Genomic DNA, 15121 nt, shown 5'->3' with positions numbered 1-15121 from the left:
GCTGCCGACCTTTTGGTTAACAGCAGTAGCTCTGAACCACTGCTCCACCAGAGTTTCCAAGTTTAAAGCAAAGTGCACTGCAATATTGTAAATAAGATAAAATTCAGCCACATTTTTCCAAAACTAAATTGTGTGTGTCTGAAACATTTCATAATAAAAACCTTTAATTCCCTATGTACCAATAAATTGGTTGAAATGTATTTGATAGGTACAAGTACAAACACTTTGTTACATTTACGTGTCTGAATATGATATTAAAAATACAAGAGAATATAAGTTATGACATCAATATAATAACAGAAACCAGGTCCATGTAACTTCAGAAGTAATAGAAGTTAGCACTGTGCCAGGCAGTTCCAGGTGTTCACCACAAACTCATAAACTTCCAATAATCCACATCTTACTGTGGGGCAACTGGTGTGTTCAAACCTCCAACTTTGGTTCGCAGATGAGCACTTAACCACTGCGCCACCAGGGCTCCTTAACCCTATGAAGAGGGACTCTTATCGTGCCGTTTTTATAGCTCAGGAAACCGAGGCAGAAGACCCATGCTCACCCGAAGAGTAAGCAGCAGATGTCACCACCTGAGCCCCGGCAGCCTGGTTCCAGCCTGTGCGCACAGCCACTAGCCACACCAAGACAAAGGGGAAGGAGCCTGGGTGGTGCAAGCAGTTTGGGATCAGCTGCTAACCTAAAGGCTGGGATTTCAAACCCACCCACCCGTACAAAGGCCTGGAAATCTGCTTCTAAAGATTACAGCCAAGAAAATCCTATGGAGGGTTCTACTCTGTAACACACGGGGTCACACCATGAGCCAGGGGTCAACGCCATGGTGGCTAACAACAAGACAAAGGAACACTTCACCATAACTGTACAAACATCCGTGCAATTTTTTACGTGTGTCCTGCCTGCCTCACTGCTCTGTGAGAACCCCAAGTACAGGGAGTGCCATACTACTTCCATATGTGTTCCCCACCCCAGACACTCAAAAAACGGCAAAGGGAGAGAAAGAAAGAAAAACCTTCAGGGCCCCCACATGTTTCTTATGTCTTTCTTTTCTAATTCAGGAATAAACAAGAAAGGCTTTAGCTTTTAAAAAGAAAAAAATAATCCAAATTACAAGAAAAAAGTTAAAAATGTTAAAATGCTCATGCTTGTCTGGTTCAAAATAATTATACATGCTTGTTCCACTGGGAAGGGACGTGGATTCATAGTAATCTTCCTGTAAAGATTACAGCCTTGCAAACCCCGTGGGGCAGGCCTACGCTGTCCTACAGGGTTGCTATGAGTAGGAATCGACTCAACAACAATGGGTATATTTGTTTGTTTGTTTTGGTAATGGGGAGGGGGAACCAGAATTCATAAGCTTGCTGATTAGTTTTAAATAATTTAATTATATGGTTTTGAATTATATAGTTATTATCCTTCAGAAACGACATGCCAAGTGAACAAAACAGCATAGCAGGCTGGCAAACTCCAGATACCTTAGAAACGAACTCGGAGGCCTCATCATCCCACCCCTGGTTTCCGCTACCCCTGACAGGAGCAGTTAGGGACCAGCAAGGCTCTGGGCTCCCTTCTCTCCCCTCCACAACCCTCCCCAGCCAGAGCAGCTCTGCCTTTCAGCGTTTCCCAGTGTGGGTTCCGGGTCAGATCCCCTTTGACAAATGGCTTGCATGGCTAAGGAAAAGTTCAAACCCCAGTGATCTAGTTCAAGCCCCTCCCTACAGTTTATAAGTAACAAAATCATCTTTTAGATTTTCAGACTTGCTTAAATGTTCAGTTACTAACAGAAAGGTTGGGGTTGGTGACTCGAACGCACCGAGGCACCTTGGAAGATAGGCCTGGTGATCTGCTACAGAAAGGTCATGGCCTTGAAAGCCCATGGAGCCGTTCTACCCTGCACACATGGGAACACCATGAGTCAAAATCAATTTGATGGCAACAACATAAATGTGTAGAGCATACCCACTTTTAAAAATGAAACTCACGTCACAGATTGCAGCAAAGAGCAAGGCTGGACTCCTGCAGAATAAAGACAGCGGAGTAACTTGAGGCTTTCTTACTAATGGTTCACATCATGACTGGGACACGTTAGATCTAAATCCACTGGCGGGCTCCAGGCTTGAACTGGGGGCCCCAGCACAGAAGCAGGAAGAACCGCAGGACTCCCACCCAGAACCCAACCCCAGGGCCTCTATCTAGTGTCAGCCACTGCAGACCCCCAACAGAACTGAAGCTGCGGTGTGTAGCCAGGGAAACTGGAAACACACCTCCAGCAGTAAATCCCTGGCTACCCGGCTGGGGTCAGGCCCTTCAGCACGCAGTGTGGCGCTTCACCCCAATAAGGATTTCCAGCAAGGGGAACAGACCAGGCCGACTGCTGAAAACCACCAGCCTCACGAGAACACATTTAAAAATCATCAAAAATGGTCAGTGGCCTCTGTAGAGAGGGGAGTGAAAAACGTGCCTCCATATGAAATAACAGGAGAAGAAGCTTTTCCCTTAAAGGTATACAAAAAATAAAATAAATAAACGAGCCCCATGATGTTAAAAAAAAAAAAATCTGTGAGAGACCCACAGTTGAGGAACTAATATGAGTCCACATGGTTTTAAGTAAAAGCACACCCTCCCATCACGGAGGGGAGGAAACCCTAAGTCTTCCTGTAGGAAAAGGGTTAGTTTAGGGGGGTGTGTAGATTCTCCTGAACTCGTGCGAACACCGGGAAGAACTAATTGACTCTGGTTTACACTACTCACCTGGCCTCAATCCAAGACCCAGAGACCTGGGATCAAAACCACCTAATTCCCAAAACAGCCAAAATAATAATAATCAAGGAATAGGATACTTTATAAGAACTATTTTATAAGTAAATAATAATATAATGAAGGTACATTGTTGCTGTTGGGTGCCTTCCAGTTGATTCAGGCCCATGGAGACTCCATTTGACAGAGTAGAACTGCCCCGTAGGGTTTTCTTGGCGGTAATCTTTACAGACAGTAACACAATGAAGGCAGGTTAGCCCTGTACAACTGCAGATTTATTTTTCTTCCATTCATCTGTAGTTTGGAAAAGGCTGAAAATCGTTATGAAACCAGTTTGTCTACAAAGCACCTCCGAAATTATACTTTTAATTTTTTAGAACAATTTACAAAAAAAAATGGAGGTGCAAAAAGGAAAATCTTGATATTCTAGAGGTTTTTCCTCCTAAAATTTTCCAAATATTTTACCCTTCCTTTGCCCCTGTGTAATATGAGCTGCAGAGTGGCTGAAAAGGAAAGAAGCTGCCCCTACGGGCTGGGGAGGTCTCAGGTCTAATCAAGCCTCTAACCAGCTGCAGGTTGAAACCATCTTTTTCAAGTCAAAGTTTCTGAGTCTGCTTTTCTCAGTGCAACTTACAAACGTCACGTTTCCTGTAAGAAACCTAAAAAAAAAAAAAAATACAGAAACAAACAAATTCAGGGCTTCATTGTGGGGCGGGGAGGTGGGGACGAGGAGTGCTTTAAAAGCACCCTTCGAAAAAATCACTTGTCCATTTCCAAAAGAAACTTCTGAAAGTGACTGGTTTTTCGTGAACTAAAGAGAAGACATATCGATTTAAAGGCTGTGTTTACAAGATGCTAATCCATCTTGATTAAAAATAGAAAATTCAGTCAATTAACTGAACATTTTTGCTATAAACAAAAAAAAAAAAAACCACACCCGTTGCTGTCCAGTTGATTCCGACTCATAGTCCCCAGTAGGACAGAGTAGAGCTGCCCCATAGTTTCCAAAGACGACTAGTGGATTCAAACTGCCAGCCTTTCGGTTAGCAGCCATAGCTCTTGACCACTACACCACCAGGGTTTCCATTTTGTTTTTGTTTCTGCTATACGAGTTCACAAAATAGTGGCAGATTTGTGTGTGTGTGTATGTGTTTTTCTTTAAACTCACAAACGATTTTTATCCTGTTTAAGGAAGAGATTCAAAGCTATCACAATCCCTTTCAGCATTTAAAAATGTCACAACCCATTTATGGTTCTAAGGTATCAACAAGTCAGTTGTCCAATGAGGTCAAGAGCCGAGAAAAAAGTAATAATAATGATAACAACCCTTTACAAAGGGCTCGTGGGATGGTCGGGATTTCACAAGCTTCCTTTGGTGGAAGACGCTGTTTACTTTCTGTCATGGCACAGTGGCCATTGGTGTGAACAGGCAGAAATGCCTACATGCAAATAAGTGATTTCCACATGTCCACCACAGTAATTTACATAATTTCAACATATCCAAGAATAAGAATGAAAATTTTGGTATTGAAACAGCTATTCTATTTGCTTGAGGCTTCTGCATCTGAAGACTATGGGGTAAGAAACTTCATTAGCCCTCCCCCAAAAGTGGGGGTACAGGGGCTCTGAAAACTTGCCTACCATGTGTGACACGTCTGGAGAGACAACCTGTTTTAACATTTCATCTGTCTGCACGTTTAAAAAAAAAAAAAATTTTTTTTTTACACAGTTGTAAATCAGTCGAGGGATAAAAAGTCTAAATAGAATCCCAAATTAAAAAAAAAAATGCATAGAAACAAGGGGACCCTGCGGCTTTCAGGATTGAGGCCAGAAGGAACTCGGTGGGCTGACTGGGGACTCTGCTTGTTCGCGACCCTCCTTGGCTGCTTCGGGCTCTCTGGTGCCCCTCAGTGGCCGTCCTGGGCACTGCTTCAGTGCAGGAGGTCAGCCCTCCCATCGCCTACCAGTCCCAGCCTTACCTCCCGCCTGGAGCTTTACCTGCGTATCTCCCTCCATTCAGTTCATAACAAACCCAGAGCGTAGGGGGTTTTGTGTCCATTTCCAGATGGGAAAAGAGAGGCTTGACATCAGGTTCAGAAGTTGCCTACAGTCGCAGTTATCCAGGACGTGAGCTGGGATTTGAACCCTTACTCTGACTCCGCTGCACAGCCCACATGCTTACTGCCGCATTTGCAGAAATTCTCCAAACCCAAAAAAAGCTTATAAATAACCAGGTAGGGCGTTCCCAAAGACACAGCTGGATTCCATCTGATTAGGAAAATCTCCCCTCACCTTCCAGCACGTCCTGGACTTTACCAGCGATGACGTTTTCAAAGCAGCCACACAAATTCTGGGCCCTGGCATTACCCTGCTCCTTTTCTTGCCACTCCTTCAGCCTCCAAAACTTACCGAGTGGAACGTCTTCCTCCTTCTCCTGGTTATAATCAATATCACTCATCTCCAAGTCCAGGTGGGCAATGGCAATTTTTTTCCACTCCTTCCCCAACGTCCTAGCGAGGGTAGTCGATTGAGTATTTGTTAACAGTGTTCTAGTCTTTGCTCCATCTAAAAGCAGATGAGGGATTTAGGAGCTCCTCTCAACGCTCCACTCATTTACAGAAATTTACAATAAAAATAAACTTTGCTTATTAAAAAAGTACAGCATGATTTGTAGATTTTAACCTCTTTTAAAATATATTTAAATGCCAAAAAACCACTGCTTTCCAAACTATTTGAAGGGTTAAAATTTTACTTTACATAATATATAAATACATAATAAATATAATAAACAATATATATAACAATTTTGAAGCCCTGGAGCCCTGGCAGTACAGTGGTTAAGAGCTCAGGCTGCTAACCAAAAAGGTCAGCAGTTCGAAACCACCAGCCGCTCCTTGGAAACCCTATGGGACAGGTCTACTCTGTCCTTTAGGGTTACTATGAGTTGCAATCAACTCAATGGCAATAGGTTTGGTTTATGATAATTTCATAAAACATATTTTAAAATATAAATTATATGTTATATAATAACATACTGGGATATAATGTTCACAAAGATAATTCAGGAAAATGAGATGTTTTACGAGGCACCACAAATTACGTTGGAATAAAAAAAGACATGAAATATAATTTATGTAGCTGAAATGTGTATATATATATATGCGACCTTGCCCTTGCCCACGTCTGTGACTTTATCTAAATGTTAGCACTACATACAAAGACACCATCTTAGTGGCCACAGGATGGCAAGAGGTCAGAATTCTAGTCTCCATTTATGCCATTTCCTGGCATTGGAGGAAAAAGCACACTTCCACAAGGGGAAAAATCCTCCTTTGGGGAAGCGAGAGTCACGGGGAGGTACTGTCATCTATACTACATCTTGGCAGCAACAGCATAACACAGAAGAGCATGTGTTTACCGAAGCAAACCACTGGCCCATAACAAATATTAGCCTTATCATTAAGCTAGTTTTTCTACTTTGCTATTTCCTAGCCAGTTGTGATGTGGTGCGGCAAAGCTCACCGGTTGTAGGGTGTGGGTTAAGGGTCCTCAAGGCATTGCAAATACAGGGGCAATATTAGAAAGGAGTTGGAGGTGAGAGGGGTACTTCCTGCCCGTCCCCCAGCCCACAAACACCTATGCTCACCTGCAGTTGCCCATTTATTGGTGGGAATACGGCATTTCTACGTGGACCCGTCGACCTCACACGTCTCCTCTGACAGCCTACTGGACTGAAGGCCGAGTTCTAAAAGGTGGCCTACACCCTCTAGTGGTAGATTGCTCCTAGCTCTCAAACTTGCAGAAATGAAAGCTGCAAGGGGAACTTAAACATGCAGGCTCAGAGGACCATACCAAAACCTACTGTATCAGGCTCCGAATGTAAGATTTTAACAGGATCTCAAGGTGATTCTTCTAAGGTGGGGTCCACACCACCTTTTAAGAAGCTCTGCCATGATTCACCGAGCCGATGAGAAACTGCAGATAGTCACTGGATACCTCAAAGAGTGTTGGGAAAATACCCAAACGAAAGCAAATCTTTATTAACCGTTCATTTAGATACCTCGCTGTGTAAATACTAACTCCCAAAAGGCTGAAAATCCTTAATCATTCTAAGAAGTACTTAAATAAAAATTAATTCTATGTTTGTTGCTGTTTGCCATTCAGTCGATTCCAACTCACAGCCACCCTACAGGACAGGATAGAACAGCCCCACAGGGTTTCCTAGGCTACAATCTTCATGTGGCGCCCTGGTGGTGCAGTGGTTAAGAGCTAGGCTGCTAACCAAAAGATCAGCAGTTCAAATCCACCATCCGCTCCTTGGAAACCCTGTGGGGCAGTTGCTACAGGGTTGGAATTGACTCAGCTGCAATGGGTTTGGGGTTTTTTCGGTTGGGGGTGGGGAGCAGAGTTGGTTAATTAGAGATAATTTTAAATAGTAAAATAACTGTATGAAACAAGAAAAATTTTTCCTGCGTATCAATTTAATATAAAATCATGTCCCAATTTAGTTGAGTTTTAAAAATTCTAGAGCCTTGCTTATTTTGATATTCACTTAGTAGAAATAACAGCAATATTTCTACAGTGAGATGCAGTTAAGTCACACACATTTCGTCCTCTCAACCTCCTGACCTAGAAAACAACTCGTTTTCCTTTACAGAGAATGAGGTCATACACTTTTTCACATTCATACCCTCTCACAACAGTCCCAGAAAAAGAGATATTCTGATGAAATTATTCAGGATACAAACCACTTCCATCCTCTCAGTGCTGCTTTCTGTACAATTTCCCCGGAGTCCACTTCAACCGAAAGTTTGTCAAACACCTCCACTGGCTGCCCCAAATATACTTCAACATAACTTCTTGATTTTAAAGGTGAACCATCAACAAATTCAATATCCTTTAAGAGAAAGAATTTTTTTTTTTAATTAAAAAGTTACACTGATGACGTAAACGTCAGCCCAGGAAATAATGACAACTGCAAACCTTGGTGCTTGCTCAAATGCGACCTGAAATTTTGCCCTTGGGAACCCCGCTCTTTAATCTTATACTCTCTTATTCTGTTGCTTCTAGCCCCTCCTGACTCCAATCTGTTGTTCTGCTTCACTGAGGCTTCCAATCCCTTGGCCCTAGTTTTCTAAAGCCTAATTTTTCAGCCCTCTCCTGATTTAATGCTTCAGGCCCCCAAACTGGACGTGTGCTCAGCCCCCCTCCCAGAAGAACTTTTAAGCTTCCTCTCCATCTTTTGCTTAGTGCATTTATTCAACATTTACAGAACTATGCTGAGTAGTTTAGCTGCATTCCCTCATTGAATACCACCATCCAGCAACAAGTCCTTTCATCACTACTTGTGGATAAAGACGTGGTTAAGAGCTAGCTGATAACCAAAAGGGTGACAGTTCGACCCACTAGTGGCTCCGCGGAAGAACAGACCTGGCGATCTGCTCCTGGAAAGATTACAGCCTAGGAAAGCCTGTGGGGAGGTTCTGCTCTGTCCTATAGGGTTGCTATGAGTCCGAATCCACTTGGCAGCACACAACAACAATGGATAAAGGATCTCAGAGAAGCTAGTTAACACTCCCAGGTCCACTTGTAGGACGTGGCGGAATTGGAATTTGAACCCACACCTTCTGACTCCAAGTGTGAGTACCTTCTCCCTCCTGTGCTCCTCTCCTGACTAGCTAGCAATTCTGGAGGGAAAACTACATTTTAAAAAATCACAGAAATACACTGGACATCACCATTATAACCTGATGGCCGTAGGCCGTCCCTGCTGGCTCTCTTTCCCTTTCCTTTCCAAAACCTTATCACTATCCCCACAATTTCAGACCATCACCAGAGTTCATAAAGCCACGTCAGCATGCTCCCACAGCCCCACTCTTCCGCAAGCCTCCAGGCTCCCTTCTCTTCTGAGCTCCCCGGCTCCCTAAGCCCCACCTCCCACAGACACACTAAGCACCTACAGTTCCCTCTTCCAAGAGAGCACCTCCCCTCCTGGTGATCCTCACCCTTCAAGCCCAGAACAAATGTCAGCTTGTGAGAAGCCTTCCAGGAAACCCACTGCACTTCGTACACACCTCTCTGGTAACACCACGTCGTGTTAAAATCACTGGAATCTCTTGAGGGAAATGACTGTGACTTACTCATTTTTTAATTCTTACCTCTTATCCCAAGCGGACTTGTAATAGGCACTTTTGATAAATACCAGTGGAACAAATCATTGTTTTCAAACCTATGACCTTTCAGAAAAGGAGTCCTGGCTGCACAGTGGCTAAAGCGCTCAGCTGCTAATCAAATGGCCAGCGGTTCAAACCCACCAGCCACTCTGCAGAAGAAAGATGTGGCAGCCTGCTTCCATAAATATTACAACCTTGGAAACCCTATAGGGCAGTTCTACTCTATAGGGTCATTATGAGTCAGAATCGATTTGATGGCAGTGAGTTTGGTTTGGTTTTTAGACCTTTCCGAAGCAGATCGCCAGGCCTGTCTTTCTGTGTAAAATAATAAAAGCACTTTATGTTCACAGAGCTTTACAACGTTCAGGGTGCCTCCAAGCCATTTTCTTACATGAGCCTTAGAGCAATCCTAGGAGATGGTCCCCATTTTATAGTCAGAAACTTCATTGCAGGATTTCCCCGGAGCACACAAGTAGCGACAGGACTGGACTACAGCAGACCCCTCAGCCATCACCATCATGTGTGAGAGAGAACTCTGGGGACCACCTTGGTCCTCTTCCTGGCTAGATTCACCCATCGGCATGGATTACTCCTCTTCTGGTGGTTTTTAATCTTGGCAGCACCTTACAATCACCATGGGAGCTTTTAAAATTCTCAATGCCCAGGTCCCTCCCAAACCAAATAAGTCAGTGTCTCTGGAGTTGGGTCCTGGGTCACAGTAGTTCTCAAAGCTCCCCAAGAGGCTCCACTCACAGCAAATGCTGCCCGACAACCCTTCCCATTTTCTCCCACTCCCAGGCAAGGCTACAGTCTCTCCTGTGTCTCTCCAGGCACCACCTACCAGCAGGACTGAGCACCTGCCTCTCCAATCCCAGCCGCCGCCTGTCTCGCTGTCTTGTGCAAAGGAAAGAAGGTGGCCATAGGAGCCAAGGGCAGACTGTGACCTGGGCCAGCCCGCCTCCAACCAGGTGTGCAAGTGGACAACTCACCCACCTGCTTTACACCTTAGTTGTATCAGCCATATTGTTGTGTGGCTGAAATGACACGGTACAAAGAAACCTTTCGAAACAGTGCAGGCCTGGGTGTAGTAGAAGGTTTCAGAAGACTAGCCGACCTGACTGCTTCTACAGAGGACTTGGCCCTGATGACATAATAAAATAACGCAACACGGACCATTACAACCCCATCTCTCTTGCCTCACATCTTAACACAATGAATTCAAAACATGTTTTCAACTTTTCATAAACTGTAAAACAAACCAAAAAAGGAGTTCCCACCCAGAATTCTAGGCTAGAGACACTATGGCAGACACTCAGAGTGCATATTAAAAATAAGTTTTAAAACAATAAGCTGGTCATTTACAAGAAACCAAAATCAGTTACGAATATCCTGGTGTATACAGCAAACAGGAGTCAATCCCATGACAATTTGTTTCCATAAGTTATTTCTCAAATGCCTTCCGGTAAGAAAAGCCCAATACCTCCTGTTAGTAACTGCCTGCCTTTTAGTGCTCTGTGTGATTTAAAATTCAACTTATGTGTTTTTATTCCTTTGAAGCTAACTTTATTTGGAGAATTTAATAAAATTTCAAGACAATTTAAAACCTCTCTTAAAAGGGAAAATACTTTTACTTTTGCAGTGGTTGCAGATTAATTCAGACATTGAATGGCTTCTTTGGAGTAAGCTACAAATTTAGCAAAACAATTGCTTTCTTATAAATTGAAAAATAAAAAATGATCATAAAATGCATTATTTTCAAACCTTCAGTATACTCTATCGAAGAAATAGACATCCCTTCTGCTAATCCAGGTTGGCTTTTAAAATATAATACCTCTGGGTTGACTGCATTTCTTCTCATTCTCCAACAACTTCTGGCAAGCAGGAGGCTTGTTGCTTTCCATGAATTTCTTAGAGGAGTGCTTTACAGGCTTGGAAATATCCTGAAGGTTGAAAGAGGTTTGGTTTTGAAACTCACCAGCAACAACCGTAAGAACTGTGAGAACGCAAGGACAGCACGTGCCAGACGGCATTTCCTTCTGTAAAGTGACAGCAGTGAAACGGCTGGCCCAGGACTCTAAGAGGAAGTGCCACCCAGGCCGAGGCACCCTGGATCTGCTCCTCCATCCTGGATCTCCGAGCATCTCTCTGTAAAAGCACGGCAGCCAAAAGCACAGCGCGCACACCAATGACTTTCTACGAAGTGGTAAAGGAGCACTCTCAGTACCAGCTGCCGTCAAGTCTGTTCCGACTCTTGGTGATTCTGCATGTGTGTCAGAGTAGAGCTGTGCTCTGTAGGGTTTTCAGTGTTGATTTTCCAGAAGTAGATTGCTAGGCCTTTCTTCCGAGGGACCTCTGGGTGGACTCAAACTGCTAACCTTTCGGTTAGCAGCCAACCACATTGACTGCTTGCACGGCCCAGAGACTCCAAATTAGCACTACCATTATACATTATACCCTTATATGCATTGCATCAGGCAAATCTGCTGCAAAAGACCTCTTTAAAGTGTTGAAAAGCAAGCTTTTCAAGTTTGAAGACTAAGGTGTGCCTGACCCAAGCCATGGTGTTTTCAGTGCCCTCATATGCATGCGAAAGCTTGACAATGAATAAGGAGACCGAAGAAGAATTGACGTCTTTGAATTGAGGTGTTGGTGAAGAATATTGAATATACCACGGACTGCCAAAACAACGAACAAATCTGTCTTGGAAGAACTACAAACAGAATGCTCCTGGGAAGCAAGAATGGCGAGACTACAGCTGAAATACTTTGGACATGTTGTCGGGAGGGATCAGCGCCTGGAGAAGGACATCATGCTTGGTAAAGTAGAGGGTGAACGAAAACGAGGAAGACCCTCAAGGAGATCAGTAGCTGCGACAATGGGCTCAAGCATAACTGTGATTGTGAGGATGGTGCACGACCAGGCAGTGTTTCTTTCTGTTGTATGTGGGGTTGCTATGAGCTGGAGCTGACTCGGCAGCACCTAACAACAACAGCATCTATTGGGAGAAAGACCTGAGAATCTGCTCCAATAGAGATTACAGCCTAGAAAACCCGATGGGTCAGTTCTACTCTGTCACCTGGGTCACTATGAATGGGAATGGATTCCACGGCACCTAACAACAACATTACGCATTCGCAGAGTCCCTGCATGGCTCAGATAGTTAAGGCACTCAGCTGCTGCTGATCAGGTGGTTGAAGGCTCCACCCAGAGATGCGTCGGAAGAAAGGCCTGATGACCCACATCCAAAAATCAGCCACTGAAAACCCTGTGGGACACAGTTCTACGCTGATACACACGGCAGCTGGTGTGGTGTGTTACACATATGTACTAGCCATGTGCCTTTCATATGAACAGAGTGGGAGCATTTTACTGTACACGCTCCAGTCTACGCAGAGCTTATCACGACCCAGAGCGTCATATATTTTCACAATTACACTTTGACATGGCCCTAGGGGGACACTAACTACATGTATTGTTCGAATGTTACAAAGAGGTTAATGTAACTGTGGGCCCAGGCTCACTTGGTGAAGTGGCTGTGGACTGAACTCGAAACTTGGGTTTCCTGAAAGCAAAATTCAAGGAAATCCTTTCCTACATAGGAAAAATCAGCCCAAGAAGAAAGGTATAAAAATAAAATCCAGCCAGGAAGGACATCCTGCCTTAACCAGGCCATTCTCCCTACTGTTCCTATCTGTTCTCCTCGTTTGCTGATATAATCAGGTCTTTACCCCAGCTTCCCAGGAAGTATGGATAAAGTCCTATTAATTAAGTTAGTTTACCTTTTTTTTTTCTTCATAAATTAGTAGATTTTATTTTTTTAGAGCAGTTTGAGGTTTATAGAAAATTTGAGCAGAAAGCACAGTTCCCACATATTCCCCCACCCCCAGCACTATCTCTGCTGTTGTTAACATCGTGTGTTGGTGTGGTACATTCGTTAAATCTGAGGAACCAGTATGAATGTCTTGTTAACTAAATTCCATAGTTTACATTAGGGTCCACCCTTTAATTTGTACAGTCCTATGGGTTTTGACAAACACTTTTTCTAAATATAAATCACATTAAATAATAGTACTTATTCCAAATCTATGCTAATTATACTTTAGATAGGATTATTTTATACCATTTTTTAAGACTGGGCTTCTCAACTGAAAGTATTATCTTTAATGAGATTATGGGAAGCATATTCTACCTTCTTAAGAAGAACTAAAGTCTTTTATTTAAACCTGAATATATTTTATTAATTGTAATCCATATAGCTTATTTTTAAAGCAATAGAAATCTACAACCAATAACGATGAGAAGATAGTATGATGTAAATTGTGTAATTCAAACTACAACTCATCAATTAGTACAAGTTATTACAGGTCTAATATTTGGTTTTTTAGCTTATGTCACACCATCATTTCAAATCTGAAAGTATAATTTTTAGTCACTGTTTTTTTCTATCTACTTTGCTTGTTTCAGTTCTCCATCCATTTCAACTGCACTGACCACAGGTAAAGGTTTGAAAGGAGATCCATTCTCCACTATCCTAATCCATATGGTAGTTTAAACTACGGGTTAAACATCACAGCTTCATCCTATATTCTGAAAAACTGGTTCAGTTATGAATATTCACACCACGTCCCCTCAGGCCTTGCACACGATAGATGCTTCTGAAATATTTGCTGTGATGAAACCAGGAATGTTGAACCCATGAGCCACAGGTTAATTTTTATCCAAAAAATTGCTCTGAAATGAGTTGACCTGGGAGGTCTATTGTATGTGAGGAGTCAGACCAGGGAACAACCTCATCACCCTGCACTTGACCCCAAAGACCTAGAGGGCCTCCAGTGCATTCTCGAGCAGCTTCGCAAACCCCTGTGTGCATATGTGTGCCCTGGGAGTCCTCCTAGTGTGGGTCCTGTTCTGAGGTCGGGGTGCAGCTGACATGGCACCTTAACAAGCTCCCAGTTAATGCGAAGCTGCTGCCCCAGCCCCTGGACCCAGTTTGAGTGGAAGACTGCAGAAAGCAGATGGCCTAGATTGGATACCAGGCAACCTCTCCCAGCCAGGCCTATTCGCCTGAGCGGCCCTCACTTCTGCTAGACATTCCTCCATCTGTTAGCTTCCCGACACTGTTCACAGGTGTAAACAGCCCTGCCTGAGGGTCTGAGGGCTCAGCACACACCTAGACATTCATCTTACGACCTTTTCAGATAAACTTCAGATTAGGCCCACGGTCGGGGGGGCATGGGGGGTGGGGGAAGGGGGCATATATCAATAGAGACAAGGCCCACCTAAATGTGGAGTTATGTTTAACACAAAGTATTCCACATTCATTATTTATCTTCATTGGCCTTCCCTTGATGAAGGGCTCGTTACTGGTTGCCATGGACACGAGAAACATGAGGCTGGATCACGGTCCGTGACCCTGTACAGGATCACAGCCTGTGGTAGTATACTGCTTCTCCACTTTGAGCAACAGGCCCCACAGGAGAAGGCCAGCTCACGTGCCGTTTGACATGGGCTGTGTGATCCATGGTGTATGCTAAGGTGGCCCAGAGCTTTGAACACGGAGGACTTTGAAGGTCCTGTTGGCATCATGGTCTGTTAAAACACGAAGGCACACCAGCAGCCCAGGCTTCACATGGCTACATGTATTTTTTCACACATGGACACAAGATCACACTAATTAAACTCATAGCAAACAAGCAACTACGACCCTAGCAGAGGGAATGTAGAAGGTAAGTGGAGGTAAGAGACCCTGGATCAACACCAAACAAGGGTCCACTGAGAATCCAGGGTTTGGCAATAAGGTCTGCATGTTTGCTGCAGGACAAATCAGTGATGTCACCTGTCCTGTTAACCTCAGCCGCCAGGCCCACCTCTGTGCTTTGCCAGGTTCCATCCGTGTCCATCCTCAGTCTGCTCTGGGCAAGCTGGAATGCCTGTTTGCTTAGGAGAAGGGTTCTTAAAATTATTGAGGTCTTTAATGTAATTCAAAAGCACTAAGAGGACACTGTGACATTTTGAGAGAGCCTGACTATCAAAGAAAACAATCCAAGTAATTACACAGCAAGTATGGAGTTAGTTAGGCTGTCTCAGCGTTTCTCTCACTTGGAGTTAGTTTTATGCAGGAAATTGAATAACTGATGGTCTTAAGTTTTCTGTATTCACAATACTTATAAAAACTGTCTCCG

The sequence above is a fragment of the Elephas maximus genome, chromosome 23 (assembly GCF_024166365.1).
Source record: "Elephas maximus indicus isolate mEleMax1 chromosome 23, mEleMax1 primary haplotype, whole genome shotgun sequence".
Classification (NCBI taxonomy): domain Eukaryota; kingdom Metazoa; phylum Chordata; class Mammalia; order Proboscidea; family Elephantidae; genus Elephas; species Elephas maximus.
The sequence above is the reverse complement of the archived record's forward strand: the minus strand, read 5'-3'. Positions refer to the sequence as shown.